The 5,900-nt window shown below is 45.5% G+C and overlaps 1 long non-coding RNA gene across 2 annotated transcripts; it reads right to left on the bottom strand.

The window, feature by feature from the left end:
* Positions 1 to 537: 537 nt before the first annotated feature.
* On the bottom strand, positions 538 to 5,685 carry LOC134159995 (uncharacterized). Of its 2 annotated transcripts, XR_009963397.1 has the most exons (4): positions 5,618 to 5,685; positions 5,489 to 5,538; positions 4,491 to 5,160; positions 538 to 652 (listed from the first exon to the last, which is right to left on the bottom strand). It is a non-coding gene; the product is annotated as an uncharacterized LOC134159995 (long non-coding RNA). The 2 variants fall into 2 exon arrangements; XR_009963396.1 differs by lacking the exon at positions 538 to 652 and having other exon boundaries at positions 3,662 to 5,160.
* Between the last annotated feature and the right edge of the window lie 215 nt (positions 5,686 to 5,900).

Raw genomic sequence — 5,900 nt, 5'->3', positions numbered from 1 at the left:
AAGAAGGCTGTGCTCCACAGGATAGATGCTCAAACTGCAGCAGCTTTTGGGGGGCTTTGCCTTTTTACAGAAGCATGCATGCATCCCTTAAAATCCTCCAGAAAAAGAAAAATCTGCAACTTCTCCTTAATATTCTTCTCCTCAGGATCTCTGCCCACAAAGTAATCCTAACAACGTACCTGCCAAATGCACATCTTCAATGTGATCTCAGAGAAACGCCACTTCTCTTGCTTCTCTAATCCATTTGTAACAAAAAGCTCAGTGCTTGGATGGGACACTGAACCACTTACACTGCTCTGCATCGCAATCAGGGCTTTGCTTCAGGCTCCCTCTTGAAGCCTCCCATTTTTTGGCCCATTATGACCTGTTAAAAGCTAGACCCAGGAAGCTGTCCAGCAGTGAATGCTTTGCAATGACTTCATTACAGCCCTGTGAATCATGGTGCTGGCTTTTATGTCCGTTACTGTAGGATATCTACATGTGCCAGTCACACCAGATCATGATTTTATCACAGGCTGCTTACTACATTTGCTCCTTCCTCACTCCTCCACAGCTGAAGACCCTTCTTCAGGAGTTGTGTGATTACCTCCGTATCTTGTATTTTCTAGGTTGGAAGAAGGTTTGAAAGCATGACCTAATTGTGCCCAGACACCTGCAGGCAAAGAAAGAGTCAAACTATAAAATAAAAGGAAACTTGCCCATTTTTCCAAAGCCATTCATTAATTTCAAGCGTGACCCAGGAACAGAGACATGAATTATTATTTCTTTCTAACCCAGCAGCACCTGTGATCCCAGGCTGTCCCTGTGCAATAGCAAGAAAGCTGAGCAGCCCCAGCTCCCAGACAGACACCCCAAAGACCTGGGGAAGGTTTCCCCACCCCACAGCTGCACATGAGGGGCAGGAGCATCCTGAGGATACCCAAAAGCTTCTTACCCTTCCCAGTCTCCCCTCTGTACCAGAGTTACGGCCTGGGAACTTCTCCTTTCTTGCAGCCCAGGCATAGGAACGTGGTGAAGGACAATGCCATCAGTAAAAAGACATGGGTGTGTATTTGATGGGTCCTGATAGAGTCCCTTTTTGTTTGGTCCCCATCTGCCTGTATCTCCTGACATAGCTGCAGTAACAGCGGCAGTGCTCACATGAGGCAGATTTTTGAGCTTATATTAGGTATAGCAGATTATTTTTACTAATACTTAAAAATTATTATTAAAATGGGCTCTGAGGAGCCCAGGTAGATGATGCTCCTGTCTCTTGCATGTCAGGCCTCCTAGGAAGTCAAGTGGGCCTAAGCAGGTAGGTCTACAGCAGCAGGAAGAGTTTGCTGGGGTACCCTGACTGGTGTCAGCCATGCAGTTAGCAAGAGAGGCTCAGACTGTGTGCATCCTAGAAAAAAACAGGACCAGGAGAACATGCAGAGCAAGGCTGGTGTCTCTACACCACCACCTCTGAATAGTTTCAGGCAATGCCTGTACCATCCAGACTTCACTAACATAGTCACACCAGTTCCTGCAGACGGACAACACTGCAAGTTCCACTGAGGATATGCTTTACCTCCCAGAGACAAATTTCTCTTTTAACTCATTCATCCACTTCTGCTCCACAGGCAACACAACAGATTTGCAAAACAGCTTTCAACTCTTTCGGGTTTTTTTTTCCTCCCAAATTTTCTGAGAGCAGGTTCTTACACTCTTTGGCCTGCAAGTCTTTTCTGAACTGGCACGGTCAGGTAACTTCAGCAGGAGTAAGCAATGGTGCCTTCCTCCTTCTGCAGTTGGCAGCCTCATGGAGCAACCCCAGAACTTACAGCTCTGTGGACCACCATAAAGCATAAAGTCTCCTGAACTCATGCTGAATAGTCTTTCTCCAGTTTTTCAGCGTAAACTGGACCTGAAGGAGCCAAACATTTGAGTCAATGAGCAGAGGCTTTTTTTTCTTTTTTTCCTTTTTTTTTTTCTAATGGGTGGAAAGGGTTGTGGAGGTTTTGGGGATTTCAGTTTTTAGGGGAGTGATGCTCCAGGCTGGTAAAGACCAAATATTCATCTCTTCATGGCTCTGAATCAAAACAAGTAATCATAAAATAATCTGTGCATTAGTCCAGTGCTCTGACTAGCTTCAGGTACCAGCTGGTTTCCAGACTGCTGTTCTCTCTGGCTCAGGCCCAAAGATGTATGGCAAATAATCAGCACTACAAATGGTCATAAAGAAAACAGGGCTTGCTAGCTAATTGCAACAGACTAGAACACCCAGAAACAAGTAAAATATAAACCAATGCAGATCAGCCATCTCACAGCTGCTATGTGGTGGACTTTTCTGCAGCTCTGCATGTTGAAGGGGGCAGACAAACCCCCTGGTAAATGAGATTTCCTTGGGACACATAATGCTGGCTCAAAGGGCTATATCTTGGACTTGAACCACATTAGATGCCTTCAAAACCCTTCAGAGCAAAGATCATGGTCCCAATCCACCCCCTAACTAAGCAGGCAAGTGCAGGAGGGACAAGCTGAAGTTTACGGGTTGAATCAGAGAGCAGTGCCACAATGCAGTTGTGAGTGGAAAAAAAGAGAGAAACCACCGGGGTTGTTCTTCTCAGCAAAAGTGCCCAGGACTGCCAGGTGACCTAGATGACAGATAAACCCCACTTGGTCATTCTTCCCAATTCCTCAACCAGGGGAACAGGATTTCAGCTGGATTTAGATGGCACAACTGCTGACCCTCTGGACAAGGAAGGAACTTGATCTAAAGAAAGGACACAAAAAGTAGAAAAGCATGAAATTACCTGAAGATTTAATCTGAGTGGGATGGGATGGGGCTCTGGTGGCACTGGAAAAAAAAAAAGATAACAAGAGAAAACTTTGACTCTTTAGTATGTACAGAGATGAAATTTGAGCCTTCTGGTCTGATCCACTGATTGCATTTCACTTCCAGAAACAGCTGTGTGGCAGTACAAAGTACAGAGGATGCAGAGAAGTGCACATTTTTCAGCCATCCAGCAGTTTTCTCATTTATCGGCAAGGCTCTCTTTAGAGTGAGCCATGACAGTCAGGCAGAAGGCTGGGATCTATAGGAATTCAATCCAGGGGAAAAGCTAGAAGTGGCTTCCTTCCGTTGCACATGGCCCAGCTGAGAATCTCTCATATGTTATGGATGTGTCATTTCAAAACACTCTGGTATGTGTCTAGCAGTGGCATCAAGATGAACTTGAGTATACAGCAGCTCCTTAGTCCTGGGCATTTGCATTTCCAGAGAGCCCACTCATCACATTCCCTAACTCCTCAGAGGACATATAATACATGGCTGCATTTTAAATCCAAGAAAAGACATGGCAGAAACATAAGAGGCTCTGAGACGGGTGAGTGATAGAAACCAACAGAGACAAGGAGAAATTGATGGGTCAGGGACTGGCAGTTTCAGAAAGCAGCTGAATAAGAGGGCCATAATAGAGCACAGACCTAACTAATGGCCTTGAGAAGGTATTTCCCCTTTCTAACAGCATGAAAACACATAGGAGTGGAAGCTTTATTTAAATTTAAAAGGCAAAAGATGCCTTCTTTTGTGGGGAGTGGTGGTGTGTGATTTACTGCTGGAATTCACTGCTGGAATTCACTGCCTTGGGATGCAGTGCCCCATGACACTGTCTTGCTCTAGCCTTAATGGCTTCATGTGTGGACCTCGTATCAGCCCTAGCACAACTGCACCTGCCTTGCGAACTGCTAGAATTGCACAGGTATTAATGCAAAGGTTAACGGGGAGGAGACACTGGGAGGATGATGGCAAGAGGAGGAGCAGACAAGGTTTTAAAATGCACACAGCCTTCTGGTGAAGCATCTCTCCAGTGTATAACCAGAGCCTCCCTCTGGGAGGTCTGGTTGGAAGAGTCTTTCTTGCCCTTGGCATTCAGGCTTAGAAGTAATGGTGAAGGGTGCATGAGCAAGATGGCTGCAAAGGAGCTCACCTAAAAATATCAAAATTGGCAAATATCTCCGAACACTGACTTCTGCCAATAAATACATTCAAATTAGCCAAAAGGAATAAGGACTGGCATAGCTACCGTTATGCAAGCTGGTATTCAGATAAGGCCTTCCCTGCTGGGACTTGCTGTTCAAACTTCAACGAGATATATATGTCAGCAAGTGTTCCCATTGGCCAGTTTTATCTACTCCCTTTGATCAATGGCTTCCCCCACTGAAACAGTGTGCTGCTGGAGATCCCCACTGGTCCCCATCCTGGGGTTCCCCATCGCCTCCCTGAGCCAGTTTTAAAGCTGTCTTTGCTGGTGTTGCAGGCGAACTTCTAATGCAGTGCTAACATCTTGTTTTCCCTCCTCCAAATCTGCAAAGGCAGATTTCAAGTGAAAACCCAGGTGTTTTACTGCAAAAGGTGTCAGGCAGGGCGACAAGGCACTGTGAGAAGTGTTCTTGCAGGTGCTACTAGTGTCATGTCAATACATTACAATTTCTTTTTATCATTGCTAATATTTAATTTCACCCACTTTTAGGAGCTGTTAGCATCCTGGAAATCCTCAGCCACATGCTGGAAACCCAGAGTCACACCAGAAATAGCCGAGAGCTGTGACAGCTGTTTGGAGGCAGAGGACCTTCCCAGAGAAGGCCGAAGTATGGCTCACCCTGTTGTCAAGAGGGAAAGGACCACAAAGCAGACAACAAAAGCATGTTGACTGCATAACACAGTCTACCTATTTGCACACTTTACTCCACAGGGGACAGATTTAAGGGCCAGAGTGCTTCTCCTTCAGAAGGAGAGGCAAAGTCTGTTACTATTGTTGTCATTATATTAGCATCAGTGACACAGGCTTTTAACCCTTCACCTGAGGAAGTAGAAGATACCTATGGTACCAACTAAGATTTAATAAACAGAAAATCATTTCTAACAGCTTAAACTACCTATTAGACACAGGCAATCTACTTCTGCCTATTCCCTGGATGCCAAAAATTAGCACAAGACAGCAGTGAAACATGAGCTCTGCATGAGCCCGTATAACTGGTGATGCTGAATCTGAAGGTACGCTTTGGCCGAGCAGAAGGGACTTGGTGTCTCTCTGGCACTGCTCAGGTCCAGAGCTTTGGAGGGATTTCTAAGGGATAGAGCCTTCAGAGAGGATCAGCTTTCTTTTTTCTTTCCATTGCATTTGTCCAGAAGGCCTAGGAGAGCACAATAGATAGACAGGATAAGGGAGCCTTCAGTTAATTCCACTTTAAACCCAATTTCATTTCCTTTCTAATTAGAACAGCAGGCATGTTTTAACAACTGATTATCTCTCCTGGGCAGTTGTGTGTATTCTTCTTGGCTACTTTTTCAATTTTCCAAGCAAAGCTCTGCTGTGATTGTAACATAAAAAAGGGAACAAGGCAGAATACAGGCAGCTTAGAGAGGTTTCCTTTTCGTTCCTAAAGGCAATAACCAGAAGATGCTCACATAGCTCAACTGGTGGGGTGATAGGGAACAGCACAGGAAAACATGCACCCTTACCAGCATTGGTAGCAGAGCAGGGGACCCAACAATTTATTATTAAGGGCTATCTGTAACAAAAAACAACCAAAACTCTTTGTGGCAGGCACTCAACTCCCATGTCCGTGCTATAACTGCCGTATCTCCTACCTGTGCATCCCACAGTGCCCAGGCAATACAGCTTCTCCCAGCAGCTCTGGGACCCCAAGCACCCACATCTGACACTAAACGCTGGAGTTAACAACAGCATCTACAAGCCTCCTTTAAAACTGATAGCAGGGCTAGGATAAGATGAAGGAATTACAGCCCTGGTGTTGCTAAAGCCTCTGCAGATGGACCTAGTTATCCCTAACAAGAACAAAAAGGCAGGGATGGGGAGCTGCCACTGTCTCTCTTCAGCACCTGGCTATTTTTCCATCCCATATACTGTCTT

The sequence above is a fragment of the Pezoporus occidentalis genome, unplaced genomic scaffold (genome assembly GCF_034315485.1).
Source record: "Pezoporus occidentalis ecotype Australia unplaced genomic scaffold, CSIRO_AGI_Poc_V1 ctg155, whole genome shotgun sequence".
NCBI lineage: Eukaryota > Metazoa > Chordata > Aves > Psittaciformes > Psittacidae > Pezoporus > Pezoporus occidentalis.
Note: the sequence above shows the minus strand (reverse complement) of the source record. Positions and strands in the feature narration are given on the sequence as shown.